This window comes from Triticum urartu, chromosome 7 (assembly GCF_003073215.2).
Source record: "Triticum urartu cultivar G1812 chromosome 7, Tu2.1, whole genome shotgun sequence".
NCBI lineage: Eukaryota > Viridiplantae > Streptophyta > Magnoliopsida > Poales > Poaceae > Triticum > Triticum urartu.
In genome coordinates, this window is record NC_053028.1 from 652,383,494 (window position 1) to 652,403,642 (window position 20,149).

The 20,149-nt window shown below is 40.6% G+C and overlaps 1 long non-coding RNA gene and 1 pseudogene across 1 annotated transcript; both read left to right on the plus strand.

Annotated features, from left to right (window-relative positions):
• The first annotated feature begins 9,011 nt into the window (after nt 1-9,011).
• LOC125524355 lies at nt 9,012-10,184 on the plus strand. Its single transcript, XR_007290696.1, has 2 exons — nt 9,012-9,593; nt 9,820-10,184. It is a non-coding gene; the product is annotated as an uncharacterized LOC125524355 (long non-coding RNA).
• Nucleotides 10,185-14,385: 4,201 nt separating this feature from the next.
• LOC125523151 lies at nt 14,386-19,065 on the plus strand (annotated as a pseudogene).
• The last annotated feature ends 1,084 nt before the right edge of the window (nt 19,066-20,149 follow it).

Sequence of the window (20,149 nt, forward strand, 5' to 3'; positions counted from 1 at the left end):
AGGAAATAACATGAGTTTTCCTTCGAAATAATTATTATTTGGGTCTTCGAAAACATTATGGTAATTATTTCAACCCAAAATAATTATTTAAGGAAATTATTAATTTACAGCCCATAATAGATTTTCTAAAATATAATGATTTTACAAATTTTTGTTTGGGTCGAAAATAATTTCCCTTTGCTTTAAACTTTTTTATTGGGATTTTTCCAATTGATTTGGACTAGTTTTAAGTGACACCAATCAATTCCTAGATTTATTTTTAACAAAAAACCTGATCCTAATCAAACTGACTAAAGCTGCCTGATAACTTCAAAGGCGGCCAGCCGGGCTTTTGGCCTGGCCAGTCTGCTAACCTGTTGCCATCCATCAGGTGAGCTTTTCAATTTTATTCAATAAACCTTTTCATATTTCTGTTCAATATAAACGATCATCATGTGTATTTCTTCGACAAGATCAACGTTGTTATCCTTTTTTGTTTTGTGGGGAAACTTCCAACCTATCATCAACTGTCATGACAGTATAAAGAACACCATAATTAAGTATAGAAATTACATCTAGATCTGTAGACCATCTAGCGACAACTACAAGTACTAGAACGAGCCGAAGGCGTGTCATTGCCCCTTCCTCACTGGAGTTGGGCAAACCTTGTTGTAGTAGGCAGACGGGAAGTCTTCGCCAGCGTGATCCTTCTTCCTTCTTAATTGTTTGTTATCCATTCTATGCAAGTTAAGATGTTTGGTATTCATTCTGCTTTCCTTTCCTCTCTTCCTCCCCCATTCTTAATCTTCATCGTATTTCCCTTTCCCCCTGATTCATGCTTGGATCAAGCACATCTGACGACAAGCAACTCTCGTCTAGTAAAATTAACAAGGAAGCGTTCTCCTACATAACAAACATCGTAGCAATGTGAATTTACTCACAATACTCTATTTTCATTACTGGCATTGGTTTAGAATTTTCATATCAATACATTTGGATGGCACATAGCATGGTCTGGATGAGAAGAAGTCTCCTACTTTTGCCAGCGCTGCTGCCCTTCAGTTTGGCAAAACAACTTGCTAGCTGATCCACAAGCCCCTAGAATTGGGTAGTCGATGGCTTGAGGATGCATAAGAGCATCTAATAGACGTAGTTGTGCTCCTAGTCAAGTTCACCCGTAGGCCAAAAGCCACTCCAAACACCTCTAGCATAGAGGAACAGGCTCTTAGCTCCATCTCCTTTGGCTTCAGGAAGATCATCACGTCATCGCAACACATAGACGGTCTTTGGCTCACACTCGTTCGCACCAAAGGAGAGAGAATTCCACATGATGATGCTAGCTGTAGCAGGCACTGGAGATGTTCCATGATAAATATGAACAGCATGGGTGACAGAGGGTCTCCTTGGTGGAGGCCACAATTATAGATCGGTGCTCCAGGCACGCCATTGTCCATAATCCTTGTGGAAGAACTTGCCGATAATCTACATATCCATTAGACCCGCCTTGGGCCAAATCCCAATTTTCTCATCACTTCAATTAAGAACGAACACTTAACCGAATTGAATGCTTTTGAGATGTCCAACTTGAGCATAACCGCGGGATCCTTGAGCACATGCAATCGGCGCACCATGCATTGAACGACCATAAAAGTGTCATGTAGAGAATGAACTCACTCGAAAACACTTTGATGATTCGTCACAAACTTTGGCAGATTATTCGCGAGCGAATAAGAGAGAATCTTATCTAAATTGTTCACTTGACCGGCCTATAATCTCGCGGGTCCACAGAACCTTCCATCTTTGGAAGTAGCGGAACCAACTCCTTATTGATGGAAGGCAATCCAGGCATATCCCCATTGCAGTAAGATTCAAGACCTGAAAGAAATCGCCTTTAATGATGGTACAACAAGACGCATAGAGGCGGCCAGTAAATCCATCCGGCCCCTGGGCTTTATTCGGCGGCATGGATTTAATGATTTTCTCCACCTCTTCCCTAGCGAACGGATGCTCCAAGTGCGCCGGCTCAAGCGATGGCAGGTTCAGCACCTCCAGGTCCAAAGAGTGCTCATGATCTAGCATTGATCCAAAGATGTTCGTGTAGTACTCATCTACCACAGTAGCGATGTGGTCTTGCCCCGTGTATATCTCTTCATTACTCCCTCCGTTCGTGAATAAGTGTATATTTAGTTTTTGTCTTAAGTCAAAGTTTTAGCATTTTGACCACATTTCTAGGAAAAAGTAAAAGCATTTATGGCACCTAATAGGAGTCGCCTACAGGCGGGCACTAGCGGGCAACCCAAACACTGTAGCATGGCATGAGTTTGTTTTTCTATTTTTTTCCTTTTGGTTTTTTCCTCTTGTTGTAGCCCAAGTATCCTCAGGTTTCCAATGGGTTTTCTCTGTTCTTTTCTTTTCCTTTTCTTTTTTCTTCGGATTTCTTTCTGTTTCCTTTTTCTTTTGTGTTTCTTTTTTCCCCAGTTTTCTTTGTTAATTTCTCTTTTTTTATTTCTTTCTTTGGTTTTCTTTTTTCTTTCCCTTTTTTGTCATTTTTTCAACACATGTCTACATTTTTTACATGTATTGTACATTTTTTTGTATACAACAAGAACATTTTTACACACGTTTAACAATTTCCAAATACATAAGTAACATTTTTATAATATATGTTTTGATGTCTACTTTTCCATATACATTGTACATTTTTGGTATGCACCTAATATTTTTATATAAATGTTGCACATTTTTAAAATGTATTTTAAACAATTTTATAAAAACATGTTAATTCTTTAAAATACAAGTTTTAACTTTTTTTATGATAAAATTAATTTTTCTGTACTATGCAAACTATTTTTACATTATACAAACATTTGTTTTGAAAATGACACGAACACCTTTCTGAAACTTTTAACCATTTTTTAAAATGTTAGGTATTTTTAATGTACAAATAATTTTGAGTTATAGAAAAAAAATACAATGTATAAAATTTATTTAAATGTCACATAAGTTTTTTATTCACATTGTACATTTTTCACATACATCAGAAACATTTTATATACATGTTTAACACATTTCAAATGCATGATTAATATTTAAAAGAAAATTATGTAAAGGGTTGTTGTAATATAAATATATAACAAAATTAGAAATAAAGAAAAATAGAAAGAATAAAAAAATATGTGAATAAAAAACTGAAGAAAAAAAGTAATATGATGCCAGTATGATGATGATGTTACTGGGCCGGCCCAGTCCCTGCTCGCTGCAGGGGAGCTGTGGCCGCGCCCCTGATTCTCGAGAAAAAAAACCGCGCCCCACACTCGCCAACTCTGCTGTCAGCTTCCTCGCCGAGACGCCGACGGCCAAATCCAAATCCAAATCGAAATGGGGAGCTCCACCACTTCCTCGTCGTCTCCGGCGATGCAGCCTCCACTGGCCATCATATGATGGCAGTAGGATTTCCTCGCCCCCATCGTCCACAGCAAAGGAGGGTGTGTGGAATGGCGGCGGCGGCCAAGTACGCACGGTCAGTCGCCGTTTTCCCCTTACATCACTGTTTGTTAGATTCATTACATTTCCTTGGGAGCATTCAATCTTTTGTGTTGATTTTCATAGCATCGATCAACACAGACCATAGCATAAACTTATAATCTGAAAAAAATTTCTTGGTTCGAAGAAAAACTAGACCTATAGTTAGCAAATCTCAATTAAGAAAGGCACATTACATTCTCACCACTACTATAGCTGCCTGCCTAACTTTATTAGTTAACCCATGGCATCCTCTCGGATAGATGCCGCGGTTTATTTGGCACTAGTTACCTAGCTCCTAATGCACCCAGCAACTACTTAAGCAGCCCACACAGAATCTCTACTCCTAATGAAGCAGTTGGTAGTCTCCGCCGGTCAATTTTCGTCCCACCTCCCCTGGTTTATTTTGGTACCTCCTCCCACCACTGACTTATTCATCAGAAACCGAAAAAATCTCCTCCCGAGACCCCAACCCGCACCCATCCACATACCAAAAAAAAAAATCTACGAAGGTTAACCAACGAAAAAAGACTTACGAAGGTTAACCAGCGACAAAAAAAACCTAAATCTATCGCCCGCACGTACGAGCGACCTCTCCTCTCGATCCACCCCCTCCTGTGCGACCGCTCTCTTTCCCTCTCCTCGCGATGCGGCGCCGCCCCCATCTCTCGCTCCGCCGCCACCGCCCCCCGCCTTCCCCTACCTCCCGCTCAGCCACGTCCACCACCCCCACCCTACTCCCCATTGCCGGATCCGCTTGCAGATCATCAAGGTTAGGCAGCGGAGCTCCACATCCGTGACCTGTGCGTGCTTGTCAAGGAAGCTGCTCCTGGATCTGCGCTTGCGCGGCTGTGGCGGAAGGGACACGAGGTGGCCGCCGTCGCCGCGGAAGACCAATCCCCCACCTTGTCCAGAATCGCTTCCTCCGCCATGTTCCACCGAGGAAGGAGGGGGCGGCTCAAAGTCTCCCTCGTTGCCGCCTGCAGCTGCAGCCGCCGCCATGGGTGAGCTCCTCCTGCACGACCAGTTTTGATGGATTCGTGGGCACATGCATGTATAGCGGCCGGTGCGGCCGGCGGTCGTGCGGCATCTCGGCCCCAATGTCAAGTATGTTTCGTTTCCCTCAACACCCTCTCATCTCTCTTAGGTTTGATGCCCCGACGTCTCTTTGTTGTGCGTCTCTTTGCTGATCTGGATTTGAATCGACTGAATCAACCAATAGCTAGAGATCTGAAATAGAATAGGTTCATTTTTTAATAAGGTCTTTAAATCATAGTTCAGTAGAGGGAAATACCATGTCACATGTTATGGAATTTCATTTGTTTCACTTGCATGAACCAAACATATATGTGTGCTGAGTACATGCCCCTGCAAGTGTGTTGATTCCCATGTCAATTTAGTAATTGTAGCTATATTCCTGCTGGAGCAAGGGACAAATATCAGGTTCATTTACATCTGCAGACTCCAGTTGCTTGTTCATAACTATGTTTTCCTCCTGCTGTGTCATTCAGGTCTATGTTTGTTTTCCTCCTGCTGTGCACTAACCTAGAAGCCTGTAACCATGTCCGTAGACTAAACTAATGCTATCCCTGAGTGAAGGTAATGTTTCCAGCAAGAGAATTGTCGGTGTTGACAGTGCCGTGATATTTCGTAGTATTGTCAATGTCAGGCATGTCGAATATTTGCTCTCTTTTTTACTTAGCCAACTTATTTTACTACATGGGGTGTTTTGGAGTTTTGTTTCTAAAAGAGATTGTGTGGAGTTTTGTTCTTGAGTGTTTGTACTGATGCATAAAACTATCTGCATCTAAAATGGCATGGTATTAGTATTTTTATTTTTAAAGGTGTGCCACTTTCCTTGAGCTTTCAGTAAATCATAGTTATGTCCTGATGTTATCGTCACTTGAATATACATTATGATTTAATGCACGTTCAGGAAATAGTCAGTGCATCACTATTTTATGGAAACTGTCTGTTTTGTGTGAAGTTTTGATTTCAGCTTGATATATTAATCATAATATTACCATGTTTGTTGTAAATGTCTATTTACAAACTTTGCAGATAAATTGGTGCCTGTATATTATAGAAGTAAGACACTTGAAAATAGATTCAGCATGGTTCCTGCACTCCCAACTTTTCATGGTTGACCTCACATCAGAAAACAATTATTCATCATGGGCAGTCATGTTTGTTCGCGACTCTGCAAGAAGATGATCGACGGTCGGCAGCTCGGCTGCTTCATTGCCATCTTCAACGAGCACCGTCCGATACGATTTTTCGCTGGCATGTACCATCGAATGTCACTGCTTTTATTATGGCATCCAACACTTGCAGTTGTGACTCAAATGGGAGTTCTGAAGCTGATAAACTTGGATGGCCTGGCAGTCTACCATACCAACAACCATCTCCAAGGACACAAACTTGATAAGTTTCTAAGATTCATACACACCTTCAGGTACAGATACCTACTTTGTTCTCTAGATTTCCTATGCATTTTAAGAGGATGAGCTGCCCATATATTCATGAGGAAATGATGGAGGTGACCATCTTTCTAGATGAAGCATACCCGGGCACGTAGATCAAGAATTTAAGTCTGGTAAATTGTATATGGGCTTCATCAGGTCCAGTGTTGCTCCTTCCCTACATCGACGACGGGATCCGCAACCTCCTTCTTCTGTTGGGCGATACAAGGATCTGATGTTGTGTGCTGCTCCATCTACACGCCTTCTTTCTTATAGGAATCGGCTCCGCAGGTTAGTCCTCGATCTTCCATGTGGCTTACTGAATTTGAAGTAGTGATGGAACTATGATCTGAGGCAAATGTGTGCAGATATTCAGTAGTTGAAGCCTCCCGATTGATAACATACACGTTAGTACTCTGAACCTCCAAATTCCCTGCTCTGTTCTTCCAGAAGATACATTAATAGATCCTTTTTTTCTAGAGATGAGCCTACATTTTTATATGCTAACAGCGTTGTTCATGAGAACAAAACAACACCATCAATTTTAACACATATTTTGAGTTTTACTGATTTGTCTGGAAGTGGAATTTGTGCATTATCAATTCAAGAAATGGGTGCACTGTTTGGGAAAGCCACTATTGAGATGTTTCCGCAAATGACATAATACACCATCATACTTTCTATTTTCTGCATTAGTTTCAGTTTATTGCAATATTTTTAGACTTCTTTCTATCATAAACATAAGTACATGTGATCCCTTTTAATTAGCCCAAGTTTTTTAGTAAATGGTAGGATGGTATTTCTTCTGATAAAATATATTAGAACAATCCAAGTTTTGTTCTTAGCACTATACAAGTGCATCTCCTATTTTATTGTAATAGCATGATGCACTTAATTTTCTTATGAGTGATAATTCTATGTGATTATATGATTATCGGAGCTCATATATTTTTTTAAGCAATGCATCATGTGGTATTGTTTTTCATTTGTCATAGACAGTAGTAAAGGGAAAATCTGGTTGAAAAGTATGTGGTGTACAGTTTATAAAAACTTGCCGGGCTGAAAATGAAATATGATTTAGTGTTACAAGAGAGATCTTGATTCATGGCTTTGATTTGTTTGAATTATTTATTTTCAGCTTTATGCTTCATAAATCAGTATGCTGATTCTTGGTACTATAATCATGTGACCTACCAGATCGAGGCCCTGATACACAAGAGGCAGTACCAAGCAGCTACAACTCTCCGGCGACAGCAACAACAAGGCATGTTGCCTTCTATTCTTTTTCGGAACCTAACTATTGATGTGCTTTTCTTGTCACCCTGGATCAAATAATAGTTGTCAAAGCTCTTGACTTAAGGCATTCAAATTTATACAAATATTTTCTTGAATAGTTGCTCGAATATTTTGTACATCTATGTTTTATTATTCACATCTCAAAATAATGTTCTGTAATCAGGATGCATGATTGGCATAGAGTATGGATCATCTTGCCATGTTGTGTTCTTCTTGTGTGGTGCTTCTGTTTCACATGGCCATTGCCGGTCTTCCTAATTCTGCTGTCTCACCGACAGTTCTTGTGGCCCCTCTCTTTGCTGGTGCATTGGCTGCTGTGCTAGATATTTCGTCTTTGGGCTCTTCTTGCTTGGTGGATATTCATATGTACGGAGATGCTGGCTGCCCATCTATTTTGCAAAGGACAATTTCTTCTAGTTCTAATGTGCGCACGAGAGGGGGGCGTCAGGGTTCGTTGTCAGCTAGCAGTCTGAATCTCCGTGCTTCGGATTGGTCTGATGATCTGCAGCACGTACGACGGTATGCATCCTTCTCACGTACATGTCCCCATTGTGGATAATTTGGTGCTGGATTTTACTGTTGTTCGTGAGTAATTTTCCTTGACTTTGCCGTTCTCGCAAGCCATTTTTAATTGTTGTTTCCTCTTTGGAATAATTGTTTGTGAATTTGTTTAGGAGGACAAAAGAATTCTGCTGAATTGTAGCGGCGCCGTCGAGAGATTGATGAAGGAAAACGTCCTGTGTTGGGTTCTTCAGGTTTACCTTGCCTTTTTGCATTTTGATTTATTCCTCCCCCGCTTCTTAACTTGTTCCCGCTGATGGGGTGTCTTTCCCGGGTATAGAGTCTAGACATGTTTCTTCCGTGTGGTTGTTCCCATCTTTTGGGGCCTCTTTATCTCGGCCGTAGGTGTTGGCAGTCAAGCCAACCACGGGTATTCTCTTCTTCGAGATCTAGACCATCTTTTGTGTCTGGGTGTCACTAGACTTAAATTCTCGATCTACACTCACAGCTAAAACATGACAATTTGAACCGTTGATTAATGCAAGAGATTGAAGATACAACTCATGGAATCTGAAGAATTAGAAAAAAGGTCAAAATTCATTTTTGTTTCAAAGGTGGACGGTTGACTTTTTTATTTAACTGATTCTGAACGTCCAAGGTATCTGTTTTATTCTACTATGGACTTTATTGCCGCATTAGCATATATTTTTTTGCGAGATGCTGCATTATCATTTATGTTCTTGCATATTCTGTTGGTCCTTAATGCTGCCACTGACGACCAAGTGCTGCATATTTATTTCTCTTTATAGGAAAATGTAACACATACAACTATGATTAGCACATTCTTTTTAGTATTTACATTGGCATTCTTTTGTCACTGGACAATTTTTTGTCACATATAATGATGTTTATGAATCTGTTCATGTATTTTCGAGCTTTAGATGAGTATATATACTACCAACCCTTGCTTGTCCTTTCAGACTAGGCCTACCAGGCTACCACAAGGTCACCTCAGTTGATTTCAGACTAGGCGAGCTCCTGGATAGCCTTTGCAACTCGATGCTCGGTAATGCCTTGTGTACTATACTTTTACCCTGATGGTTGTACGACTCAACGTGGCTAGCAGATTCACTTGATTCTTTACTTGATCTTTCTTCTCCTGGGATAACCATGGCCCATGGGCATGGATGCTTGTGTCACTGGTATCAGACGACATAATGTCTTATGTATATCACTGCTCTTTGCAGGGATGCGGTGGCATGTGAGAGGACAAGCAGGCGTGGGGCTATTTATGGTCGTCTGATCATTGTACTTTGGGACATTGTACTTTTAGGACGTAATGTGCACTTTTGGTTGTTATTTTAAATTTCCCATGTCTTCATATGTCTTTCAAATTCTTGACATCTGCACTAATAGCCTAAACCTCCATGGCATGATCCATCGGAGTATTTTGTTTGTTGTACGATTTTCAAGTGCGACCTTCCAATTTATGTTGTAACTGATAGGTTTGGCACCTCGGATAAGTTCTTGAAATACCAATGTCATATTTGGATTAGAAAAATAAGATTTAGTTCGATCATGCATGCAATTGCAATAACCCTACTCTGAGCTTTTATATACTGGTTAAAATAGTTAAATCTTCTAGATTCTTTTGCATATTTTCTTGGAATTATATTGGTCTATGAGAGCACCTTAGTTTTCACTAAGCGATAAAATACAGTTTCTATTTCCGTAATACAGGTCATTAGTGGTCACTTGGGATGGGTGTGATCTGTAGCATTTGATCCAGGGAACAGATGGTTTTGTCTTGGTTCCGCTGATAGGGCAATAACGGTAAACCCCACAACCTACATTCCTTTCTTAGAAATATAAGTTGAATTCATGTATACATGCAAGTAGTTGATACAACAACCTATTAGTTACTCAGAGGCTTTCTGTATTGGTGTCTGCAATTTTTAATGTTACATGCATCTATTTTTATTACATAAAGTTTTTTCAGCTTTGGGACTCCATGTTGATGCGTTTTTACCTTAACATCTTATTATCTATTTTTCTTTAGGCAAGGAAGAAGGTTGTAGAGTGCGGATGGATGTGAAAAGGAAGAGGATGGATGCGAGAAGAGAGAAGAGGGGTGAAAGAGGATATGGCTAGAAAGACGGAGAAGGACAGGGTGGAGGCGCTTCTTGAGGATTTTTGTCTGACTGATTTCATACTCTCTTATAAATCATGGTTAGCTAGGTAAACCTTTTGTACAACAGCTCTTGTTCAAAAGGAAGTTTCATCTTTCGGCTTCTTATTTTAGGTCAATATCAAGTACAGTTTAGTTAATTTATATTGATGTTTATGTTTGAAAATGACTATTACCATTCTGGTTGAATGGGGGCATGGATAGAAGAGATTGTGAGTCGGGTATGGTGATGCCAACATTGTATTGGTGGCAGATAGATTTAAGTAAGGTCACTATTAAATCACCAAAATAAGTCTGCCCCCGTTGCAATGCACGGGCAATGGGAGAAATGTGATGTCCATGTAAGTGTTTAAAGGTAACAAGTTAGACATGATTAATATTGTGCATGAGCTATTCGTAATTCAATTCAATTTTGAATCTGTGCAAGTTGATTTCTGGGAGAACACAAGTGCAACATAAGGCCAAAGTCGTTGATGGCACTGCGAGGCCCAGCTAGGACCTCGTCGGAGACAAGGACGACACTTCAAGCGGTAGTGAGGAGTGGTGTCACAGTCGGAGGCAAGGAAGAAGGTTTGTAAGGGTGTGGTGGTTCATCGGAAAAGTCTGGTCGCTAGGCTGGTTCAGAGGAATGGTCGGGGGTGGCGGCCGCGGCTAGCGGATCGGCGGGTGGTGGTTGGCTGTTAAGGAGGAAGAAGTTGGAGGTAGAAGACAAACAACAACCATTCAATGAAGATCCAACGTTGCTCGAGGAGTGTCGTCATAGTCGAAGGCGGGAAGAGGGTTGACAGGTGTAGGTGGGGGTGTGATGGCTCGCCGAAAAAATCTGGTCGCCGGAGTGGTCCAGAGGGATGGTCGAGGGTGGCGAGAGGGGTGGGCAAGGAAGCAAGGCGGTCGGGGGTGGCGGCGACGGGTGGATCGGCCGGTGGTAGTTGGCGGTTCAGTAAGAGGAAGAGGCCGGAGGTAGAGGATAAACAACAACCATCCGATGAAGATCCAACAGCCCAGAAAAATCAACTTTGCATCAAATTTCTTAGTCTAACATATAGCGTCACCCTTAATATTGAGACATTTAGAATATTTTTGACCATATCTATATGAAAAAAATATCAACTTATGCAATACGAAAGTTATACATTATAAAAGTTGAACTCATGATGCATCTAATGATATTGATTCCATATTGTGATTATTTGTATTTTCTATAGAGTTGGTAAACTTTACAAAGTTTGATTTTAGACAAATTTTATATGCGAGTACAAAGGACTGATAGGAGTACTATGTTGCTTTCTACATGTCTTATGGCCTTATTAAAGATCTTCGCTTCTATGGCTTTAAGCATAAGATGTTATTTTTGTAGCACATTTCTGATAAGTTTTTTTTTCTATAAGGATATAATTTCAATCACGTTCTAAAATATAAATGGGATTTGGTGATAAGTCATCATTGTGTTTGTTCATAATCTCTCAGACACGACAACTTTCATGTCAAATGTGGTCTAGAAATGTTCTTCGATAAATATGTTTTTAGCTCTTAATATTTTGGTATGGTCGTAAATTTATCAATTCATATATCACTTTGATAAATAATTTTTAGTTGGGAGAATCAAGAAAGAAAGAAAAGAAGAGAGCTTTAAGGGTATAAAAGTAGTTGTCCATGCAGCCCGTTGCAACGCACGGGCATTCTACTAGTAATAATAGATAATTACTTAAGCAATCTGGATTTCCACGGCGTGCTGTGCCGGATTATGTTTTATCTTCACGGACGATGAACCAGATCCACAGTTACCACTGCGTTAGTCCCACGTCAGTAGTTTACATGCTATTCGACCGCTTTATTAAGCTCGGCCTCGGCTATCACTAAGTGGAATAACTAGGGACATGTATGGTAATGCGGTAGAGCTATATCATAGTTCTATAGGGTTGCAAGCGTATTAGATGAGTCACCTTTTGTACTAATCAGAGGAGTAAACATATGTATTGCAAGCTAAGAACAGGGATTATAGAGTTTCAACTATAAATCATACTGTATATTTTTACTAACTAGCAAGATGCCCATGCGTTGCACGGAACATCAATATGCATTGTATGAGTAGTTTATCTTATGGGAGAAAAAGATGAACGGGGGAATGCCTTATTTGCAAATGTGGAGAGAGGTGTGGGTATCTTTTTATAAAATTGCCATAGTTTCTTTTCTATCCGTCAGATATAAATCGAGTGGACTATATTGCAAAATGGTAGGAACACCATCATCACCAACTCTTTTTTTATAAGAGTAGAGATAACTACAGAAGGTTATTGCTGAACTGACCAATGAGCATTATGATCTTTCTTGCACAGTTTACACCTGAGATGCGCGTGGATTGTCCAGGGAATAATGAACTATCTCCTGGCTCGAAGGGGCTTCAGATACGTCCAACATTATTTGAGATCCATCATCACAGTTTGGAGAATGTTTGATGCCCTAGGGAGCAGCACATAGAGGGTGCCATCGCTGTTCCTTTTGTTTCTCATCGCATCCCTTCGTTCGCAAAGTTAAAGAGGTATGACCATTTCGTCATTCACGATTAGTTAGCCTTAAACCCCACTGGCCTCAGATTTTTTGGGTGTGCAGGTGCACCTAGATCCACCCAACTGCTACTGATATCTTCCACCTAGATTAGCTTCTTCAAACCGCCAGATCGATCTACTTTTCTTTGGCACACTGCCTCAATCTGGTCCCTTGAAGCTACAAGGCTTATAAGAAAGATGCTTCTTGAGTTTTATTGTTGAAAGATAGTTGGAATACGAGAAGAGAGTAAACTATTTGGCTAGCTAGCGTACAATTTCGCGCAGATCTAGAGAAAGTTTGCATGTGCTTGCTAACAAAATGTCCATAAACATGACATAGGGGTCATGATACAGCTAATAATTGTCAAGATTTCCATAGACCATAGGTTGTAGCCAATGTGAATATGAGCATGTTTTTACGACGTGCCATAACATGTTCGTAACCATGACTAGAGGTTCATGAGATGGCTAAATTGTAGATATGTATAACCATAAAGAACCGGAAACTGCCAAGAGAAATTTTTGTGGAGAGATAAGCCCAACTGCCAATGAAGAACTGCAAACTGCATTTTTAAATGCATAAACTGTTCACAAATTGAAGTATTTTGTTCTGTTTATTGTTCGGCTTCACTATCTGTGGAGTATTTTCTCTCTATGAAAGGGGAAAAAAAGGAAAGGCTAGGGCCTCCTTAAATTTGCTCTGGCTTAGAGACAAAACTCTGTTTGTTTTGTTTGCATGCTACAGACCTTAATGTGGACCTTACCATGTCGACAGCTAGCTGGGTTAGAGGAGGAAGTTCTCCTATGTGTTTTTCTTTTCTTACCTAAATTTGAGATCCAAATAGTTCAGGATGCTAGCAAGAATATATGGGGAATATTTTGTCGAAACCTGCCACAATTCAATAGTTGCTGACTCCAAACTCTGTTTATGTACCGTGTTGACGAGGCGAGCATGCATTATGCGCCTCATGATTTTGTAATTATAGTTCATGATTTTTGACTCTTGTTGATGTGAATTTTGGTTCTCATGGACGACCGTGTAAAACATGAGTCGAGTTATGTTTATTTGTCGGCTTATGTAATGTTTGTGCACCTATGCTAGCCCGGTGCACATACAGATTTGCTCAAAATTTCAGTTCCAAATACGAAACCATAGAGTATAAAGTTGTACGTGATAACTTGTTTTAAAAATTGTTTTCCAACCTGAAATGAATACCCCCTGTATTCGACCTTTGTTGTAGGGTGGGGGCTTAGTAAAATACATGTAATCTTCTTACACCTGTAAAGTTCCACTAAGCCTCCAAACCTCAAAGGAACTTTGGGTGATAAAGATACTACGTTCTTTATTATACCTTTGAGGCTTTGAGGTTTTAGCAAGTACCTTTCGGCGGATGAATCTAACAAATACTTCACCATCCATCATGCCAGCTATCTTTTTGTTTGAACTAACGATATGGATGTAAATTAAACTTATGACTGAAAAGATTAAACAAGGTTAGCAACCTGACAACAGCCCACTTATGTAATTAGTTAGTTAGCTCTGTCTAACTAGCTGTCTGCCACTGTTATTGCGTTCAAGTGTAGATAAGGACAAGATGTGATGTGGTCTAACTAGCAACCTGACAACAGCCCACTGGTTTATTTATTTAAAGACAATACTATGACAAGAACCCCAATACTATGATAGAGTGAAACAAATAGTTAGGTAGCTTTCTTTCATTCATATACAATGGGAGCCCCTTCCTCTTCAACATTATTGAGGTGCATACTGTCCAGTCCCCAGAGCTGAACGAGCAGGAGGACATCCGTCCATCCGTCCAAAAGGTATGTTGGTGAGGCAGTTCAAGTGTACTCCTGCTTAAATTTGACCTCAGTTTTACTATTGCAGCAAAATCTAGCAAGTACAATGACGATGGTGCTGGATGCATTTGCATCCTACCTGGGGGACTTGCTCAAGCAGGTGGTAGAGGAAGAGCTGGGAACAATGTTGGGAGTCTCTGGCGAGATCGACAAGTTGGGCGACAAGTTCCAGGACCTCAAGAACTTCCTCGCTGACGCTGATAGGAGGAACATCACCGACGAGACTGTCCAAGAGTGGGTGGGGCAGCTCAAGCGGGCCATGTATGAAGCTGCTGACATCCTCGACCTTTGCCAGCTCAAGGCCATGGAGCGTGGACCATCCACCGTAGATGCAGGGTGTTTTAATCCCTTGCTTTTCTGCATGCGCAATCCCTTCCATGCTCATGAGATCGGCACCCATATCAAGGCTCTCAACCAGAGGCTTGACTCCATCAAGAAGCGCAGTGCTGCTTTCAACTTTATTAATCTCAGGTCCTATGAGGATCATAGCCGTCATGATAACCTTAGCCGGGAGACGATAGGGGACTTTGACCAGTCGGCTGTAGTTGGGGACAAGATTGAAGAAGACACAAGAGCACTAGTGGCCCAGATCATGCAAACCGGAAAGGAGGTCAATGATGACATCATGGTGGTTGCCATCGTAGGTGCCGGCGGGATTGACAAGACCACCCTCGCGCAGAAGGTTTTCAATGATGAGACCATCCAAGGTGAGTTCAGTAAAAAGTTATGGTTAAGCATCAACCAAAACTTCAGTGATGTTGAGCTGCTGAGAAGAGCCATCATCGAAGCCAGAGGAGACCACTCATCAGCTGGGAATGTAAAGGCCATGCTTCACCAAACCCTCAAGGACACCTTGATTGGCCAGAAGACTTTACTCATAATGGATGATGTCTGGGACCATGGAGCATGGGAGAATGTGCTCAAAATACCCTTTGTCAATGCTGCTGCTTCGGGAAGCAGAGTTCTTATCACCACTAGAGATGAAGGTGTAGCTCGAAAAATGGTGGCCATATGGCCCTACCACCATGTTAACACATTATTGCCTGAAGATGCTTGGTCATTGCTCAAGAGGCAGGTCCGTACTTAATTAAACACTGATCTCTAAATCAAGTGAATAGTCTATCTACATCTATTTATTAACATTCCTATGTTAATTAAGGGAAATTATAGGATGCTTCCAAATTAGTTACATGTAATTCATTGGCTTAATATTACCTCTTGGAAGGTAAGAGTTATCATAATCTTACAGGACCAATGTTACTTTGATAGTGTCAACAAAGCATAGCGCTAAACAAGGAAATACATCACAACACCAATTGGGTTTTCCACATTTTATTTATACCCACATTACACACGTTCAAGACACATGTGTCGTTTTTACTACTTAAGATTTATCGGTTATATTCATGTAATTGATAAGCTTTTCTTATATTCAATCTCGTTTTCCAACTTTCGGGTGAAGATCTAAGTGTTCATCTACTCAACAATGTCATAGGACATAATATAAATGAAAAGTTGTTTTAAGATGGAAAAAATAACAATTCAGTTAACCCCTAACGGTACAAAAAAATATAACACAAAAATTAACTAGAATAGAAGTTGGTATTAGTTTTGCTAGAGACATTGCACGTAAATTCAAGCCAGCAATGTTGGGGCTACTACCTGTTGAACATTTTAGGTGAGTGGGAGAAAATAATTTCACGTGACCGTAAAATATAAGAAAACCAATAAGTGATTGATTTCTGCTAAATTTTGAGTACAAGTTTTTATAGCAGCGATGAGAGAGCAGTATAAAGTGTATGTACGCATGTATGTACCTACGTACGTCTTTGTGCGTGTGTAGGAGCAAGATAAGTCAATACATTTAAAAAGAATTATTTATGACATTTATTTCTGTAATTTGAATGTTTATAAAGTTAACTTTGTGGAATCGATTGCATAAATCTTGGTATATATGAGCAAGATAAGTAAATACACTTTTTTTAAATTCTTTATGACATTTACTTTCTGTAATTTGAATATTTACATAGTCTAACCTATCTTGATAAATGGATAGATACATCAAGTAGTCCTCTCGCCTCTTATAAGAAGTAAATTTGAGTGCCTTATTCAGAGGAGCTTGGTACATAGTTAATTAACTATATTTGTCCCTTGTACCATGTTCGCAGGTACTCTCAAGTAGATAGACGAAGACCACACAAATACGCTAAAGGATATCGGACTGAAAATTATAGAAAAATGTGGTTATTTACCACTTGCCGCTAAAGTAATGGGAGGACTATTGCGTGAAAGAGGAGGGCTACGTCGTTATTGGGAGCATGTTTTGGATGATTCTAAATGGTCAGTAACTAAAATGCCCCTAGAGATCAACTATACAGTATACTTAAGCTATGAATATATGCCTTCATATTTGAAGCAGTGCTTTCTATACTACTCTCTTCTTCCTAAAAGTAAACCTTATAATATGGATCAAGTAGTAGCAATGTGGATGAGCGAAGGTTTTCTTCATGGAAACTCCAGTGATTTAGAAGAATTGGGAAGAAATTACTACAAGGAGTTGCTATGCAGGAACCTTATAGAGCCAGATAAATTGTATGTTGCTCCATGGATTTCCAGCATGCATGATATTGTTCGCTCATTTGCTCATTACATGACTAAGTATGAAGCACTTATAGCTCAAGATGGAGAAAATGATATTCTTACTAAACTTAGTTCACAAAAGTTTCTTCGGTTGACCATAGAAACCAATCAATTGCAATCAGATGAAGTTGACTGGAAATCTCTACATGAGCAACAATCGTTGAGAACATTAATCTCAACTATCCAGATCAAGATGAAACCTGGTGATTCATTTATTATGTTTTCTAGTCTGCGGACTCTACATATAGAATTTGCTAATGTGGTTTCACTGGTTGAATCGTTGCATCAACTCAAGCACCTGAGGTATTTGAAGCTAGTAAATACCAATATATCTGTACTTCCAGGGAACATTGGCAAGATGAAACTATTGCAATTCCTTGACCTTCATGGATGTGAAAATTTGGTGAATCTTCCTGGTAGCATTGTGAAACTTGGCCAGCTGAGGTTACTTGAGCTTCCCAGTTTAAGTGTGATACCTAGAGGGTTCCGTACCCTAACAAATATGAGGAAACTAAATTGGTTTCGAGCCCACATGGATGGTGAATGGTGCAGTTTGGATGAGTTAGAGTCTATTTCCCAACTCAGGTTCCTTACTTTATATGAATTGGAGAACGTATCTGCTGCCCCATGTGCTGCTAATGCTAGGCTTGGTGATAAAAAGCATCTTATCAGATTGTCTTTATTCTGCACCAGCAGACTGGAAAATGATGGGTTGATAAAAGAGAAAGAAGGTGTCCCTGAGGAAGAGCAGCGGCGAATCAAGAAGGTGTTCAATGAGCTCTCCCCTCCACACAGTATAGATAATATTATAATTGGTGGTTATTTTGGCAAGCAACTCCCAACTTGGATGATGTCTGCGTCCATGGTGCCCCTCAATAACTTGACATATATTATGTTTGTTGACTTGGCTTGCTGCACACAACTTCCCGATGGGTTGTGTCAGCTCCCGAACCTGCAGTTCTTTAAGGTAGACCGTGCTCCATGCATCAGACGTGTTGAGGCTGAATTCTTGCAGGCGGCGGCAACTCCATTTCCAAGGTTAAATGAGATGTACTTACTAGGAATGGTGCAATGGGAAGAGTGGGAGTGGGAGGAGCAAGTACAAGCCATGCCTAGGTTGGAGAAGCTTATGCTCAGGAAATGCAAACTGAGGCATATTCCTACAGGCGTTGCCACCAATGCAAGGGCTTTGAAGGAATTATTCCTACAAGACATTCAACACCTCAACTACCTTGAGAGCTTTTCTTCTGTTGTTGAGCTTACAATGCTTCGAATCCCCTACATGGAGAGGATCACTAATCTCCCCAATCTGCAGAAGCTCACGATCACCGATTGCCCAAAGCTGAAGGTGCTAGAAAGTATCCCCGCACTTGAGAGGCTGATCCTGCAGGATTATGTCATGGAAGAACTCCCCAAATACATGCGGGATATAAAATCCAAGGCATTTGCAGCTATTTTGCAGGATATGGCTGCTATCTTCGTTAGCCACGGGACAATCTGGTCCTGAGTGGGATAAGTTCAGCCATGTGGAGCATGTCAAGGCATATGCATGTGATGAAAACAACCCAAGAAAATGGTACGTTCTATACACAAGAGACAACGGCAAGCTGGAATCCAATATTAGCAACTCTACCATACTTCAAGGTACAGAAAGTCAAGCATAAAAGCTTTGTCTTAATTTGTTTGAACACTCTGATTCTGCCAGTTTATAAGGTCGTTTGATTTAATCTCCTGCCTTTTGTCCATATATGTTGCATGATGACCGGATATATTTTACCTTTGTTTGTTTAGGTGCTACAATGGCTGCAGAGGACGAACGACAAGCAGCAGCAGCAGTTGCATCTGGTCCAGGAGATGAAAACAAGGAACAAGAAGCACACCGACCGCAAACAGCAGATATAGGAAAGGGGAAAGTGCATGATAGCTAGCCAAGGAGATCAGACCAGACCGCCCTCTCCAGTGAATTAATCTGGTATTCTTTTTTGTCTGCTATTAGTAACTGTGCTTCAAGCCGCAGTTCCGTTCTTAGTTGCCATATTAGCAGATCGATACAAGCAGAACATTGCCTATTGAAGCTGGCTCTTGCACATTTCCCTTTCTGTGCAGGCAATACCTGGCTGGCAATGGAGCCAGAGTCTGCTCCATTGTAACTTTGTATGCATGTTATACTACTTGCCATGTTGCCCTGAAAAGGATTAAATCTTGACAATCAAAAGGAGATTCTTTCCAAGCATGACTTCCAGCGAATTTTCCACATGCCTCTTTGAAGATTCCCAGAAATTATGTGAACGTTTGACTGATCCATCCGGTATTCTTTGGACGAACGAACACAACTACATGAGACATAATCATGAGAGGATAATAACAATGCCCGCATGATCACGTATGGAACAACAATTTTAATAGACAGAAATGGGAGAAGAATTTTTCACATGCATCGGGAATACGGTAGAAGCAGTATTAGTTGCTTCAAAACAGAATAATACACTGACTAACTGGACTGGAGAGCAATGAAAAATACGACTAATTAAGAGGCATCACTTACCAGTTACCACAGCATCGTTACCTATATTCCATATCTATCTGAATACTGCATCCTCCTATACTCCTATGCTTAAACTTACTGTGCAAGTGCACTTAACGTATCAAGTTGCTTTCATCCTTTACATCGTGGACAGTTCAGTTCTTGCATATGTTCCTTCTTTAGCAGTTCAACTTGAAGGAACTATTCTCATATTGTGTCAATCATTGGTCGATCATCGAGTAAAGGGGCAGCCCCAGTGCATGTAGCTCCCGCTTGCGCAGGGTCTGGGAAAGGGTCCGACCACTTTGGGTCTATTGTACGCAGCCTTTCCCTACATTTCTGCAAGAGGCTGTTTTCAGGACTTGAACCCGTGACCTCATGGTCACAAGGCAGCAGCTTTACATGCCTTATTTCACTACGGGTCAATTTCCTGTTTCTTCTGTGAGAAAAGGAAGAACGGATGCCCGCCTCGCAAACCCGATGGTGAGTTGCTTTGATGCTCTTGTTTGAATTAATTATTATCACGGATTGGCTACCGGTTACAGGCACTCTTTGCTGCCTGTCTTGATCCTAATTATGCTTCATTTACAATTGTGATGTTCTTCTTTGCAAAAGCAATATAGAGTACGTT